Here is a 16,162-nt window from a genome sequence, read left to right as displayed (position 1 = left end):
TGAGGTTTTGAACCATGGTCTATCGCGTGGAAGGCGACAAGGCTACGACTGAACCACCGATGCTTGATGTAATGTGTTTTGATAGTTTGAACAAAGTTTTGCTCTATCATCCAAGTTTTTCATCAAAGCGTTGAATCAAAATCATGAAAGCTTCGTTTATTTTTAATTGAGGTTTCCAATTCAGCTAATTAATTGAGTAGTTTTCCTCTTTTTTGACAGTGGTATAGTAATAAGTTACAAAGCTTTAAGACTGCTCTTTCCTAGGAAATTTTTTCTGCTATGCATCGGCCGGGAATCGAACCCGGGTCTATTGCATGGCAGGCGACAATTCTACCACTGAACCACCGATCCTTGTTTTACACAATTTTAATCGTTTGAACAAAATTTTGCTCTTCAATCTAATTTTTTCTTCGAAACTTTGAACAAAATCATGAAAAATTTGTTTCATTCTAATTGAGGTTGAATTCAGCTGACTATTTCAGTAGTTTCCTCTTTTTTGACAGTGGAGCAGTAATAAACGCAAAAATTTAAGTTTGCTTTTTTCCGGCTAAATTTTTCTGCTTTTCTGCTATGCATCGGCCGTGAATCAAACCCGGGTCTATCGCGTGGCAGGCGACAGCTCTACCACTGAACCAGCGATGCTTGATTTACACTATTTTAATCGTTTGAACAAAGTTTTGCTCTTCAATCCAATTTTTTCTTCGAAACTTCGAACAAAATCATGAAAAATTTGTTTCATTCTAATTGAGGTTGAATTCAGCTGAACATTTCAGTAGTTTCCTCTTTTTTGACAGTGGAGCAGTAAAAAAGTGCAAAAATTGAAGTTAGTGCTTTTCCGGCAAAATTTTTCTGCTTTTCTGATTTGCCTCGGACGGGAATCGAAATCGGGTCTATCGCGTGGCAGGCGCCAATTCTACGACTGAACCACCGATGCTTGATGTAATGTGTTTTGATAGTTTGAATAAAGTTTTGCACTATCATCCAAGTTTTTCATCAAAGCGTTGAATCGAAATCATGAAAACTTTGTTTAATTTTAATTGAGGTTTCCAATCCAGCTAATTATTTGAGTAGTTTTCTTCTTTTTTGACAATGGCACAATAAAAAATTGAAAAAACATAAAATGGCGCTTTTCTAGAAATTTTTTCTGCTTTTCTGCTTTGCATCGCCCGGGAATCGAACCATGGTCTATTGCGTGGAAGGCAAAAATGCTACAACTGAACCACCGATGCTTGAATTTTCTCTGTTTCAATCGTTTGAACAAAAACTTTGCTCTTCATTTCAATCTTTCATCAAGTTTTCGAATCAAAATCATGAATGATTCATTACATTTGAGTTTTGAACTTCAGCTATTTATTTGAGTAGTTTTCGTTTTTGACAGTGGAACAGTAATAAGTTAAAAATGATTAAAACTGCTCTTTCCTAGGAAATTTTTTCTGCTATGGATCGGCCGGGAGTCGAACTCGGGTCTATCGCGTGGCAGGCGACAATTCTACGACTGAACCACCGATGCTTGATTTAATTTGTTCTGATAGTTTGAACAAAGTTTTGCTCTTCATTCCAGTTTTTTTGTCAAAACTTCGAACCAAAATCCTAAAAACTTTGTTTTTTTTTCAACTGAGGTTTTGAGTTCAGCTAATTATTTGACAGTGGCACAGTAAAAAATTGAAAAAACGTCATATTGCGCTTTTCTAGAAAAACTTTTCTGCTTTTTTGCTTTGCATCGCCCGGGGATCGAACCATGGTCTATGCTTGGAAGGCCACAATGCTACAACTGAACCACCGATGCTTGATTTTTATCTGTTTCAATCGTTTGAACAAAAAAATTGGTCTTTATTTCAATTTTTCACCAAATTTTCGAATCAAAATCATGAATGATTCATTTAATTTGAGCTTTGAGCTTTTTATTTGAGTAGTTTTCTTTTTTGACAGTGGAACAGTGATAAACTTCAAAAGTTTAACATTGCGCTTTTCTGGGAACTTTTTCTGCTTTGCATCGGCAGGAAAAGGAACTCGGGTCTATCGCACGGCAGGCGAAAATTCTACCACCTGTCCTTGATTTAACCTCTTTTAATCGTTCCGACAAAATTTTTGCTCATCATTTCAATTTTTTTAACCAATTTTTCGAATCAAAATCATGAATGTTTCGTTTCATTTGAGATTTAAATTTCAACTATATTTTTTGAGTAGTTTTCCTTTTATTTGAAAGTGGAACGGTAAGAAGTTACAAAAAATTAAAATTGCGCTTTTCTAGGAAAATTTTTTCTTCTTTGCATCGGCCGGGAATCGAATACGAGTCTTTTGCGCGGGAGAAGAAAATTCTACCACTGAACCACAAATGCTTGAGTTTTACTGTTTTAATCGTTCCAACAAACTTTTGCTCTTCATTCTAATTTTTTTTATTTTTAATCAAAACTTTGAATCAAAGTCTTGAAAATTTTGTTCCATTTTAAGTGAGGTTTCGAATTCAGCAGAATATTTGAGTAGTTTTCTTCATTTTTGACAGTGGAGCAATAAAAAGTTGAAAAAAATTAATTTTGCGTTTTTCTAGGAAAATTTTTCTGCTTTGCGGCGACCAGAAATCAAACCCGTGTCTATCGCGTGGCAGGCGACAATTCTACCACTGAAGCGCCGATGCTTGATTTTAACTGTTTCAATATTTTTGACAATTTTTTGCTCTTCATTCCAATTTTTTCATCAAAGCTTCGAATGAAAATCACCAAAACTTTGTTTCATGTTAATTAAGGTTTCGAATTTAGCTGAATATTTGAGTTTTTTCTTCTTTTTTGACAGTGGAACTGTGAAAATAAAAAAGTTTAATTTTGGGTTTTTCTAGGAAGACTATCTGCGCTGCATCGGCCGTGAGTCGATTACGGGTATATTGCTAGGCAGGCGACAATTCTTTCATTAACCCACCGATGCTTGATTTAAACTGTTTTAACTGTTCCAACAAAGTTTTGCTCTTCCTTCCAATTTTTTCATCAAAGCTTTTGAACAAAAACTCTGCTCTTCATTGCAATTTTTTTTACTAAACTTTCGAATCAAAACCATGAATGACTCATTTCAATTGAGTTTTAAAATTCATCTAATTTTTAGTGCTCCCCTTTTTTGATAGTGGAACAGCGAGAAGTTGAAAAAAATTAAACCTGAGCTTTTTTTAGGAAAATTTTACAGCTTTTCTGAGTTGCATCGGCCGGGAATCGAAACCGGTTCTATCGCATTGCAGGCGACTACTCTACCACTGAACCACCATTTCTTGATTTCAATTGTTTTACTCGCTCCAACAAAGTTTTGCTCTTCATTCCAATTTTTTCATCAAAACTTCGAATCAAAATCATGATAGCTTATTTTCGTTTTAAATGAGGTTTTGAATTCAGCTGCATATTTGAGTGTTTTTCTTCTTTTTTGACAGTGGAACTATACAAATACAAAAGTTTAAATTTGCGATTTATTAGGAAAACTATATTCGCTGCATCGGCCGTGAGTCGAGTACGGGTATATTGCTGGCAGGCGACAATTCTTCCACTAACCCACCGATGCTTGATTTAAACTGTTTTAATTGTTCCAACAAAGTTTTGCTCTTCCTTCTAATTTTTTCATCAAAGCTTTTGAACAAAAACTCTGCTCTTCATTGCAATTTTTTTAACCAAACTTTCGAATCAAAATCATGAATGATTCATTTCGTTTGAGTTTCAAAAAATCAGCTATTTATTTGAGTAGTTTTCCTCTTTTTTGACAATGGAGCAGTATGAATTTACAAAAAATTTAGATTGCGCTTTTCTAGGAAATTGTTTTCTTCTTTGCATCGGCCTGGAGTTGAACACGGGTCTAATGCGTGGGAGACGACTATTCTACCACTGAACCACCGATGCTTGCTTTTAACTGATTTAATTTTTTCGATAAAATTTTGCTTTTCATCCCTTTTTTTTCATCAAAGCTTTGCATCAAAATCACCAAAACTTTGTTTCATGTTAATTAAGGTTTCGAATTCAGCTGAATATTTGAGTTTTTCCTCTTTTTTTGACAGTGGAACAGTAAAAATTACAAAAATTTAATTTTGCGATTTTCTAGGAAAATTATCTTCGCTGCATCGGCTGGGAGTCGAATACGGGTATGTTGCTTGGCCGATTCTTGATTTAAACTGTTCTTGATTCTTGATTTAAACCACCAATTCTTGATTTAACTTGTTCAAATCGTTTCAACAAAGTTTTATTCTTCATTCCGATTTTTTCGTCAAAGCTTTGAATCAAAATCATGAAAAATTGTTTCATTTTAATTGAAGTTATGAATTCAGCTGAATTTTTGAGTAATTTTCCTCTTTTTTGACAGTGGAACAAAAAAATTTACAAAAATTTAAATTTGCGTTTTTCTAGTGAAACTCTCTGCGCTGCATGGTCCGAGAATCGAACACGGGTAATTTGCTTGGCTGGCAACAATATTGCCACTGAACCACCGATGCGTGAAATAATCTGTTCACCGTTTGATCAAAAATTTTGCTCTTCATTTCATTTTTTTTACCAAACTTTCAAATCGAAATCAAGAATGATTTGTTTCAATTGAGTTTTAAAATTTAGCCATTTATTTGAGTAGTTTTCCTCTTTTTTGACAGTGGAACAAAACAAATTACAAAATTTAATTTTTCGCCTTTCTAGGAAAGTTTTGCTGATTTGCATCATCCGGGAATCGAACCCTGGTTTATCGCGTGGCAGGCGATTGTTCTTCCACTGAATGACCGATGCTTGAACTAAATGGTTTACCATATGAACAAAAACTTTGCTCTTCATATCAAAAAGTTACCAATTTTTCGAATCAAAAGCATAAATGACTCATTTTGTTTGGGTTCTAAAGCTCAGCTACTAATTTTTATCTTAATGACAGTGGAACTGAAAAGTTACAAAAGTTCAAAATTGAGCTTTTCTAGAGAAATTTTTCTGTTTTGCATCGGCCTGGAACGGATCCTTGTCTATCGCGTGGCAGGCGTCAAACCTTCCACTGAACCACCGATGCGTGAATTGAATTACTAACGTTAGGACAACGTTTTGCTCTTTAATCCAGTTTTTTCGCCAAATCTTTGAATCAAAATCATGAAAACTTCGTTTAATTTTAATTGAGGTTTCGTTTTGAGCTGAAAGTTTGAGTAATTTTCTTCTTTTTTGACAGTGGAACAGTAAAAAGATACGAAAGCTTAGTTTTGATCTGTTCCTGGAAAACTTTGCTGCTCTTTATCGGCCGAAAGTTGAATCCGGGTCAATCTCGTGGCATTCGACAATTCTACCACTGAGCGACTGATGCTTGACCATATCGGTCAACCCAAGAACAAAAGCATTGCTCCTCAGTTCACATTTTTCACAATATTTGACATCACAGCCGTAAATGTACTAGATTTTTGGATCATTTTAGTCAAGTTTTAGAATTGAGCTAACTATTTGGGTAGGTTTCCCCTTTTTTGACAGTAGAACAATAATATTACGAAAAATTAAATTTGCGCTTTATCTGAATTTTTTTTGCTGTGAATTGGTCCGATATAGAACCCCGGTTTATCGCGTTGCAGTCAAGAATTCTCCCTTGAATCAGCTTTACTTGAATTCAATTTGTCGCCGTTTGAGAAAAAATTTGTTTCATTTTTTCTGAGATTACGAGTTTATCTGAGTATTTGATTATTTTCCCTCTTTTTTGACAGTGGAACAAAAAAAATTACGATACTTTGCTCTCTTCCTGGAAAGTTTTGTTGCTCTGCATAGGCCGGGAGTAGGACCCGAGTCTATCGAGTGGTAAGCGAAAGTTCTTGCGATGAACCATCGATGCTGAGGGGAACCTTTTCAAAAATTTTTGCTCCTCATTTCAATTTTTTCATCAAAGTTTCAAATCAAAACCATGAAAAACTTCAGTTTTTTGAGGTTTCAAATTCAGCTACTCAAATGATTAGTTTCCTTATTTTTTGGCAGTGGAACAGTAAAACAAATTACAATAAATAAAGTTTGCGCTTTTACCTGAAACTTTTGCTGCTCTTCATTTCTGGGAATCAAACGCTGGTCTATCGCGTGGGAGACGATAATTCTAACATTGAACCACCAATGCTTGAGCTATATTGTTCACTGCATGAACGAAGGCGTTGCTCTGCAATTCGAAACTTGACCTGATTTTTGAATCAAAACCATGAAAGGTTGATATTTTATCTGAGTTTTAAAATACAGCTGACTATTTGTGCAATTTTTCCCTATTTTGACACTGGGACAATAAAAAAAAACGAATGTTTATGTTTGCTCTCTTCCTAAAAACTTTTGCCACTCTGAATCGATCAGGATCTATTTTTTGCTAGGCGAAAGTTTCATCATTGAACCATCGATGGTTGAATACTGTTCACCGTTTGAACGAAACTTTGCTCTTCATTTCAATCTTTCCATCAAAGTTTCGAATCAAAACCGTGAAAAACTTTGTTTCATTTTAATTGAGGATTCGCGTTCAGCTGAATAGTTGAGTAGGTTCCCTCTTTTTTGACAGTGGAACAGTAAAAAAAATACAAAAGTCCTAGTTGCCCTTTTTCCTGAAATCTTTGCTGATCTGCATTGCCTCGGAATTGAACACGGGTATTGGGAGGCGTTAATTCTACCACTGAACCACCGATGCTGGAAATAACCTGTTCACCGCATGAACAGAAGCGTTGCTCTCTATTTCAAATTTTGACCTAAATTTCGAAACAAAACAATCAATGACACATTTTATTTGAGGTTATAAATTCAGCCAGTTATTCGAATATATTTTTTTAGTGGAATAGTAAAAACTTACAAAAGCGTAAATTTGAGTAGTTTTCTTCATTTTTGACAGTAGAGCAGTAAAAATTTGAGAAAATTTAAATTGCATTTTTCTAGGAATGTTTTTCTGCTTTGCAGCACCAGAAATCAAACTCGGGTCTATCGAGTGGCAGGCGACAATTCTACCACTGAACCACCGATGCTTGCTTTTAACTGATTTAATTTTTTCGATAAATTTTTGCTTTTCATCCCGTTTTTTTCATCAAAGCTTTGCATCAAAATCACCAAAACTTTGTTTCATGTTAATTAAGGTTTCGAATTCAGCTGAATATTTGAGTTTTTTCCTCTTTTTTTGACAGTGGAACAGTAAAAATTACAAAAATTTAATTTTGCGATTTTCTAGGAAAATTATCTTCGCTGCATCGGCTGGGAGTCGAATACGGGTATGTTGCTTGGCCGATTCTTGATTTAAACTGTTCTTGATTCTTGATTTAAACCACCAATTCTTGATTTAACTTGTTCAAATCGTTTCAACAAAGTTTTATTCTTCATTCCGATTTTTTCGTCAAAGCTTTGAATCAAAATCATGAAAAATTGTTTCCTTTTAATTGAAGTTATGAATTCAGCTGAATTTTTGAGTAATTTCCCTCTTTTTTGACAGTGGAACAGTAAAATTTACAAAAATTTAAATTTGCGTTTTTCTAGTGAAACTCTCTGCGCTGCATGGTCCGAGAATCGAACACGGGTAATTTGCTTCTGGCAACAATATTGCCACTGAACCACCGATGCGTGAAATAATCTGTTCACCGTTTGATCAAAAATTTTGCTCTTCATTTCATTTTTTTCACCAAACTTTCAAATCGAAATCAAGAATGATTTGTTTCAATTGAGTTTTAAAATTTAGCCATTTATTTGAGTAGTTTTCCTCTTTTTTGACAGTGGAACAAAACAAATTACAAAATTTAATTTTTCGCCTTTCTAGGAAAGTTTTGCTGATTTGCATCATCCGGGAATCGAACCCTGGTTTATCGCGTGGCAGGCGATTGTTCTTCCACTGAATGACCGATGCTTGAACTAAATGGTTTACCATATGAACAAAAACTTTGCTCTTCATATCAAAAAGTTACCAATTTTTCGAATCAAAAGCATAAATGACTCATTTTGTTTGGGTTCTAAAGCTCAGCTACTTATTTGAGTAATTTTTATCTTAATGACAGTGGAACTGAAAAGTTACAAAAGTTCAAAATTGAGCTTTTCTAGAGAAATTTTTCTGTTTTGCATCGGCCTGGAACGGATACTTGTCTATCGCGTGGCAGGCGTCAAACCTTCCACTGAACCACCGATGCTTGAATTAAATTACTAACGTTAGGACAACGTTTTGCTCTTTAATCCAGTTTTTTCGCCAAATCTTTGAATCAAAATCATGAAAACTTCGTTTAATTTTAATTGAGGTTTCGTTTTAAGCTGAAAGTTTGAGTAATTTTTTCTTTTTTGACAGTGGAACAGTAAAAAGATACGAAAGCTTAGTTTTGATCTGTTCCTGGAAAACTTTGCTGCTCTTTATCGGCCGAAAGTTGAATCCGGGTCAATCTCGTGGCATTCGACAATTCTACCACTGAGCGACTGATGCTTGACCATATCGGTCAACCCAAGAACAAAAGCATTGCTCCTCAGTTCACATTTTTCACAATATTTGACATCACAGCCGTAAATGTACTAGATTTTTGGATCATTTTAGTCAAGTTTTAGAATTGAGCTAACTATTTGGGTAGGTTTCCCCTTTTTTGACAGTAGAACAATAATATTACGAAAAATTAAATTTGCGCTTTATCTGATTTTTTTTTGCTGTGTATTGGTCCGATATAGAACCCCGGTTTATCGCGTTGCAGTCAAGAATTTTCTCTTGAATCAGCTTTACCTGAATTCAATTTGTCGCCGTTTGAGAAAAAATTTGTTTCATTTTTTCTGAGATTACGAGTTTAGCTGAGTATTTGATTATTTTCCCTCTTTTTTGACAGTGGAACAAAAATAATTACGAAACTTTGCTCTCTTCCTGGAAAGTTTTGTTGCTCTGCATAGGCCGGGAGTAGGACCCGAGTCTATCGAGTGGTAAGTGAAAGTTCTTGCGATGAACCATCGATGCTGAGGGGAACCTTTTTAAAAATTTTTGCTCCTCATTTCAATTTTTTCATCAAAGTTTCAAATCAAAACCATGAAAAACTTCAGTTTTTTGAGGTTTCAAATTCAGCTACTCAAATGATTAGTTTCCTTATTTTTTGGCAGTGGAACAGTAAAACAAATTACAATAAATAAAGTTTGCGCTTTTACCTGAAACTTTTGCTGCTCTTCATTTCTGGGAATCAAACGCTGGTCTATCGCGTGGGAGACGATAATTCTAACGTTGAACCACCAATGCTTGAGCTATATTGTTCACTGCATGAACGAAGGCGTTGCTCTGAAATTCGAAACTTGACCTGATTTTTGAATCAAAACCATGAAAGGTTGATATTTTATTTGAGTTTTAAAATACAGCTGACTATTTGTGCAAGTTTTCCCTATTTTGACACTGGGACAATAAAAAAAAACGAATGTTTATGTTTGCTCACTTCCTAAAAACTTTTGCCACTCTGAATCGATCAGGATCTATTTTTTGCTAGGCGAAAGTTTCATCATTGAACCATCGATGGTTGAATACTGTTCACCGTTTGAACGAAACTTTGCTCTTCATTTCAATCTTTCCATCAAAGTTTCGAATCAAAACCGTGAAAAACTTTGTTTCATTTTAATTGAGGATTCGCATTCAGCTGAATAGTTGAGTAGGTTCCCTCTTTTTTGACAGTGGAACAGTAAAAAAAATACAAAAGTCCTAGTTGCGCTTTTTCCTGAAATCTTTGCTGATCTGCATTGCCTCGGAATTGGACACGGGTATTGGGAGGCGTTAATTCTACCACTGAACCACCGATGCTGGAAATAACCTGTTCACCGCATGAACAGAAGCGTTGCTCTCTATTTCAAATATTGACCTAAATTTCGAAACAAAACAATCAATGACACATTTTATTTGAGGTTATAAATTCAGCCAGTTATTCGAATATATTTTTTTAGTGGAATAGTAAAAACTTACAAAAGCTTAACGTTGGGCCTTTTCCTAGAAAGCTTCTATGCTTTTAATCGGCCGAGAACTGAATCCGGGTCTATCGCGTGGCCGGCGACAATTTTACCACTGAACCACAAACGCCTGACCTAAACTGTTCACTGCATGAACAAACCCTTGGCTCTTCAATTCAAACTTCTATCAAAGTTTCTAATCAAAATTATGGATGAATTTGACTAATTTTGTTTGATTTTTAGACATCAGTTAGTTGTTTGAGTAGTTTTCCTCTTTTTTGACAGTGGAATAGTAAAAAGTTACGAAAATTTAAGGTTGATCCTTTTCCTGGAAAATTACTCTGCTTTGTATCAGCCGAGAATCGAACCTGGAATTTTAGCGTGGTAGGCGACCATTTATCCACTGAATCAACGGTGCTGGACGGAAAAGACTCACCGTTTGATGACAAACTTGCTCCTCATTTTGATTTTTTCATCAAAATTTCGAATCAGTACCATGAAAAACTTTGGTTCATTTTATTTGAGTTTTCATATTCATCTGAATAATTAATTAGTTTCCCTATTTTCTGACAAGATAACAGTGATAAATCTTGACCTAATTGGTTAACCGCGCGAAGCGTTGCTCTTTCCTAGGAATTCAAGGTTGCGCTTTTCTTGGAATGTTTTTCTGCTGTGCATCGGCCGGGAATCGAACCCCTGTCTATCGCGTGGCGGCGACAATTCTACCACTGAACTACCGATGCAGGCTTTAAACTGTTTTAACCGTTCGTGCAAAGTTTTGCTCTTCATACCAATTTTTTCATCAAAGCTTTGAATAAAAATTATGAAAACTTTGTTTCATTTCAATTGAAATTTTGAATTCAGCTGAATATTTTAGTAGTTTCCTCTTTTTTGACAGTGAAACACTAAAAATTACAAACCATGAAATTTGCGCTTTTCTAGTAAAACTCTCTGCGCTGCCTCGGCCGGGAGTCAAACACGAGTATATAGCTTGGCAGGCGAAAATACTTCCACTGAACCACCGATGCTGGAATTAATTTGTTCACCGTTGAACAAAAACTTTGCTCTTCATTTCAATTTCTTACCAAACTTTCGAATCAAAATCATGAATGATTCAATTCATTTGAGTTATGAAATACAGCTATTTATTTGAGTAGTTTTCTTTTTTTTGACTGTGGAACAGTAATAAATTACAAAAGTTTAAGATTGCGCTTTGTTAGGAAAGGTTTGCTGCTATGCAATAAGTTTTGCTCTTCATTCCATTTTTTTCATCAAAGCTTCGAATCAAAATCTTGAAACCGTGTTTCATTTCAATTGAGGTTTTGAACCATGGTCTATCGCGTGGAAGGCGACAAGGCTACGACTGAACCACCGATGCTTGATGTAATGTGTTTTGATAGTTTGAACAAAGTTTTGCTCTATCATCCAAGTTTTTCATCAAAGCGTTGAATCAAAATCATGAAAGCTTCGTTTATTTTTAATTGAGGTTTCCAATTCAGCTAATTAATTGAGTAGTTTTCCTCTTTTTTGACAGTGGTATAGTAATAAGTTACAAAGCTTTAAGACTGCTCTTTCCTAGGAAATTTTTTCTGCTATGCATCGGCCGGGAATCGAACCCGGGTCTATTGCATGGCAGGCGACAATTCTACCACTGAACCACCAATCCTTGTTTTACACAATTTTAATCTTTTGAACAAAATTTTGCTCTTCAATCCAATTTTTTCTTCGAAACTTCGAACAAAATCATGAAAAATTTGTTTCATTCTAATTGAGGTTGAATTCAGCTGACTATTTCAGTAGTTTCCTCTTTTTTGACAGTGGAGCAGTAATAAACGCAAAAATTTAAGTTTGCTTTTTTCCGGCTAAATTTTTCTGCTTTTCTGCTATGCATCGGCCGTGAATCAAACCCGGGTCTATCGCGTGGCAGGCGACAGCTCTACCACTGAACCACCGATGCTTGATTTACACTATTTTAATCGTTTGAACAAAGTTTTGCTCTTCAATCCAATTTTTTCTTCGAAACTTCGAATAAAATCATGAAAAATTTGTTTCACTCTAATTGAGGTTGAATTCAGCTGAAAATTTCAGTGGTTTCCTCTTTTTTGACAGTGGAACAGTAAAAAGTTGCAAAAATTTGAGTTTGCGCTTTTCCGGCTGAATTTTTCTGCTTTTCTGCTATGCATCGGCCGGGAATCAAACCCGGTTCTAACGCGTGGCAGGCGACAACTCTACCACTGATCCATCGATGCTTGATTTACACTATTTTAATCGTTTGAACAAAGTTTTGCTCTTCAATCCAATTTTTTCTTCGAAACTTCGAACAAAATCATGAAAAATTTGTTTCATTCTAATTGAGGTTGAATTCAGCTGAACATTTCAGTAGTTTCCTCTTTTTTGACAGTGGAACAGTAAAAAGTTGCAAAAATTTAAGTTTGCCTCGGACGGGAATCGAAATCGTGTCTATCGCGTGGCAGGCGCCAATTCTACGACTGAACCACCGATGCTTGATGTAATTTGTTTTGATAGTTTGAACAAAGTTTTGCACTATCATCCAAGTTTTTCATCAAAGCGTTGAATCGAAATCATGAAAATTTTGTTTAATTTTGATTGAGGTTTCCAATCCAGCTAATTTTTTGAGTAGTTTTCTTCTTTTTTGACAGTGGCACAATAAAAAATTGAAAAAACATAAAATGGCGCTTTTCTAGAAATTTTTTCTGCTTTTCTGCTTTGCATCGCCCGGGAATCGAACCATGGTCTATTGCGTGGAAGGCAAAAATGCTACAACTGAACCACCGATGCTTGAATTTTCTCTGTTTTAATCGTTTGAACAAAAACTTTACTCTTCATTTCAATCTTTCATCAAGTTTTCGAATCAAAATCATGAATGATTCATTACATTTGAGTTTTGAACTTCAGCTATTTATTTGAGTAGTTTTCGTTTTTGACAGTGGAACAGTAATAAGTTAAAAATGGTTAAAACTGCTCTTTCCTAGGAAATTTTTTCTGCTATGCATCGGCCGGGAGTCGAACTCGGGTCTATCGCGTGACAGGCGACAATTCTACGACTGAACCACCGATGCTTGATTTAATTTGTTTTGATAGTTTGAACAAAGTTTTGCTCTTCAATCCAATCTTTTCATCAAAACTTCGAACAAAATCATGAAAAATTTTTTTCATTCTAATTGAGGATGAATTCGGCTGAAGATTTCAGTAGTTTCCTCTTTTTTGACAGTGGAACAGTAAAAAGTTGCAAAAATTTAAGTTTGCGCTTTTCCGGCAAAATTTTTCTGCTTTTCTGATTTGCCTCGGACGGGAACTGAAATCAGGTCTATCGCGTGGCAGGCGCCAATTCTACGACTGAACCACCGATGCTTGATGTAATTTGTTTTGACAGTTTGAACAAAGTTTTGCACTATCATCCAAGTTTTTCATCAAAGCGTTGAATCAAAATCATAAAAACTTGGTTTAATTTTAATTGAGGTTTCCAATCCAGCTAATTATTTGAGTAGTTTTCTTCTTTTTTGACAGTGGCACAATAAAAAATTGAAAAAACATAAAATGGCGCTTTTCTAGAAAATTTTTCTGCTTTTCTGCTTTGCATCGCCCGGGAATCGAACCATGGTCTTTTGCGTGGAAGGCAAAAATGCTACAACTGAACCACCGATGCTTGAATTTTCTCTGTTTTAATCGTGTGAACAAAAACTTTGCTCTTCATTTCAATCTTTCATCAAGTTTTCGAATCAAAATCATGAATGATTCATTACATTTGAGTTTTGAACTTCAGCTATTTATTTGAGTAGTTTTCGTTTTTGACAGTGGAACAGTAATAAGTTAAAAAAGGTTAAGACTGCTCTTTCCTAGGAAATTTTTTCTGCTATGCATCGGCCGGGAATCGAACCCGGGTCTATAGGGTGCAGGCGACAATTCTACCACTGAACCACCGATGCTTGATTTAATATGTTTTAATAGTTTGAACAAAGTTTTGCTCTTCAATCCAATCTTTTCATCAAAACTTCGAACAAAATCATGAAAACTTTGTTTCATTCTAATTGAGGTTTTGAATTCAGCTGAATATTTCAGTATTTTTCCTCTTTTTGACAGTGGACAGTAAAAGTTACATAAACTTAAACTTGCGCTTTTCTAGTAAAACTCTCTGCGCTGCATCGGCCGGGACTCGAACACGGGTATTTTGCTTTGCAGGCGACAATCCTGCCACTGAACCACTGATGCTTGAATTAGGTTGTTTGCCGTTTGAATAAAAACTATGCCATTCGTTTCAGTTTTTTAACAAAATTTTGAATCGAAATCTTGAATGATTCAATTCATTTGAGTTTTAAAATACAGCTATTTATTTGAGTAGTTTTTGTCTTTTTTGACAGTGGTACAGTAAAAAGTTACAAAAGCTTTAAGACTGCTCTTTCCTATGAAAATTTTTACGCTATACATCGGCCGGGAATCGAACCTGGGTCTATTGCGTGGCAGGCGACAATTCTACCACTGAACAACCGATCCTTGTTTTACACTATTTTAATCGTTTGAACAAAGTTTTGCTCTTCAATCCAATTTTTTCTTCGAAACTTCGAACAAAATCATGAAAAGTTTGTTTCATTCTAAATGAGGTTGAATTCAGCTGAATAATTCAGTAGTTTCCTCTTTTTTGACAGTGGAACAGTAAAAAGTTGCAAAAATTTAAATTTGCGCTTTTCCGGCTAAATTTTTCTGCTTTTCTGCTATGCATCGGCCGGGAATCGAACCCGGGTCTATCGCGTGGCAGGCGACAATTCTACCACTGAACCACCGATGCTTGATTTACACTATTTTAATCGTTTGAAAAAAGTTTTGCTCTTCAATCCAATTTTTTCTTCGAAACTTCGAACAAAATCTTGAAAAATTTTTTTCATTCTAATTGAGGTTGAATTCAGCTGAATATTTCAGTAGTTTTCTCTTTTTCGACAGTGGAACAGTAAAAAGTTGCAAAAATTTAAATTTGCGCTTTTCCGGCTAATCTTTTCTGCTTTTCTGCTACGCATCTGCCGGGAATCGAACCCAGGTCTATCGCGTGTCAGGCGACAATTCTACCACTGAAACACCAATGCTTGATTTATATTATTTTAATCGTTTGAACAAAGTTTTGCTCTTCAATCCAATTTTTTCTTCAAAACTTCGAACAAAATCATGAAAAAAATATTTTTTTAATTCTAATTGAGGTTGAATTCAGCTGAATATTTCAGTAGTTTCCTCCTTTTTGACAGTGGAACAGTAAAAAATTGCAAAAATTTAGTTTGTGCTTTTCCGGCAAAATGTTTCAGCTTTTCTGATTTGCCTCGGACGCGAATCGAAATCGGGTCTATCGCGTGGCAAGCGCCAATTCTACGACTGAACCACGGATGCTTGATGTAATCTGTTTTGATAGTTTGAACAAAGTTTTGCTCTTTCATCCAAGTTTTTCATCAAAGCGTTGAATCAAAATCATAAAAACTTTGTTTAATTTTAATTGAGGTTTCCAATCCAGCTAATTATTTGAGTAGTTTTCCTCTTTTTTGACAGTGGCACAATAAAAAATTGAAAAAACGTAAAATGGCGCTTTTCTAGAAAACGTTTTCTGCTTTTTTGCTTTGCATCGCCCGAGAATCGAACCATGGTCTATTGCGTGGAAGGCAAAAATGCTACAACTGAACCACCGACGCCTGATTTTTATTTGTTTTAATCGTTTGAACAAAAACTTTGCTCTTCATTTCAATCTTTCACCAAGTTTTTGAATCAAAATCATGAATGATTCATTGCAGTTGAGTTTTGAACTTCAGCTATTTATTTGAGTAGTTTTCTTTTTTGACAGTGGAACAGTAATAAGTTACAAAAGGTTAAGACTGCTCTTTCCTTGGAAATTTTTTCTGCTATGCATCGGCCGGGAATCGATCCCGGATCTATCGCGTGGCAGGCAAAAATTCTACCACTGAACCACCGATGCTTGATATACAATATTTTAATCGTTTTAACAAAGTTTTGCTCTTCAATCCAATTTTTTCTTCGAAACTTCGAACAAAATCATGAAAAATTTTTTTCATTCTAATTGAGGTTGAATTCAGCTGAATATTTCAGTAGTTTCCCCTTTTTCGACAGTGGAACAGTAAAAAGTTGCAAAAATTTAAATTTGCGCTTTTCCGGCTAAATTTTTCTGCTTTTCTGGTATGCATCGGCCGGGAATCGAACCCGGGTCTATCGCGTGGCAGGCGACAATTCTACCACTGAACCACCGATGCTTGATTTACACTACTTTAATTGTTTGATCAAAGTTTTGCTCTTCA

The 16,162-nt window shown here is 35.3% G+C and overlaps 1 protein-coding gene and 9 non-coding genes across 10 annotated transcripts in view; 1 reads left to right on the top strand and 9 right to left on the bottom strand.

The window, feature by feature from the left end:
* Positions 1-16,162, top strand: part of LOC134842826 (neo-calmodulin-like) — a 212,006-nt gene that overhangs the window by 9,382 nt on the left and 186,462 nt on the right. The window lies entirely within an intron of this gene.
* Positions 281-351, bottom strand: Trnag-gcc (transfer RNA glycine (anticodon GCC)). The gene has a single exon. It is a non-coding gene; the product is annotated as a tRNA-Gly (tRNA).
* On the bottom strand, positions 572-642 carry Trnag-gcc (transfer RNA glycine (anticodon GCC)). The gene has a single exon. It is a non-coding gene; the product is annotated as a tRNA-Gly (tRNA).
* Trnag-gcc (transfer RNA glycine (anticodon GCC)) lies at positions 11,453-11,523 on the bottom strand. Its single transcript has one exon. It is a non-coding gene; the product is annotated as a tRNA-Gly (tRNA).
* On the bottom strand, positions 11,744-11,814 carry Trnag-gcc (transfer RNA glycine (anticodon GCC)). Its single transcript has one exon. It is a non-coding gene; the product is annotated as a tRNA-Gly (tRNA).
* On the bottom strand, positions 12,867-12,937 carry Trnad-guc (transfer RNA aspartic acid (anticodon GUC)). The gene has a single exon. It is a non-coding gene; the product is annotated as a tRNA-Asp (tRNA).
* Trnag-gcc (transfer RNA glycine (anticodon GCC)) lies at positions 14,591-14,661 on the bottom strand. The gene has a single exon. It is a non-coding gene; the product is annotated as a tRNA-Gly (tRNA).
* Trnav-gac (transfer RNA valine (anticodon GAC)) lies at positions 14,883-14,953 on the bottom strand. The gene has a single exon. It is a non-coding gene; the product is annotated as a tRNA-Val (tRNA).
* On the bottom strand, positions 15,755-15,825 carry Trnag-gcc (transfer RNA glycine (anticodon GCC)). Its single transcript has one exon. It is a non-coding gene; the product is annotated as a tRNA-Gly (tRNA).
* Positions 16,047-16,117, bottom strand: Trnag-gcc (transfer RNA glycine (anticodon GCC)). The gene has a single exon. It is a non-coding gene; the product is annotated as a tRNA-Gly (tRNA).

Source organism: Symsagittifera roscoffensis, chromosome 3 (assembly GCF_963678635.1).
Source record: "Symsagittifera roscoffensis chromosome 3, txSymRosc1.1, whole genome shotgun sequence".
Classification (NCBI taxonomy): domain Eukaryota; kingdom Metazoa; phylum Xenacoelomorpha; order Acoela; family Convolutidae; genus Symsagittifera; species Symsagittifera roscoffensis.
Note: the sequence above shows the minus strand (reverse complement) of the source record. Positions and strands in the feature narration are given on the sequence as shown.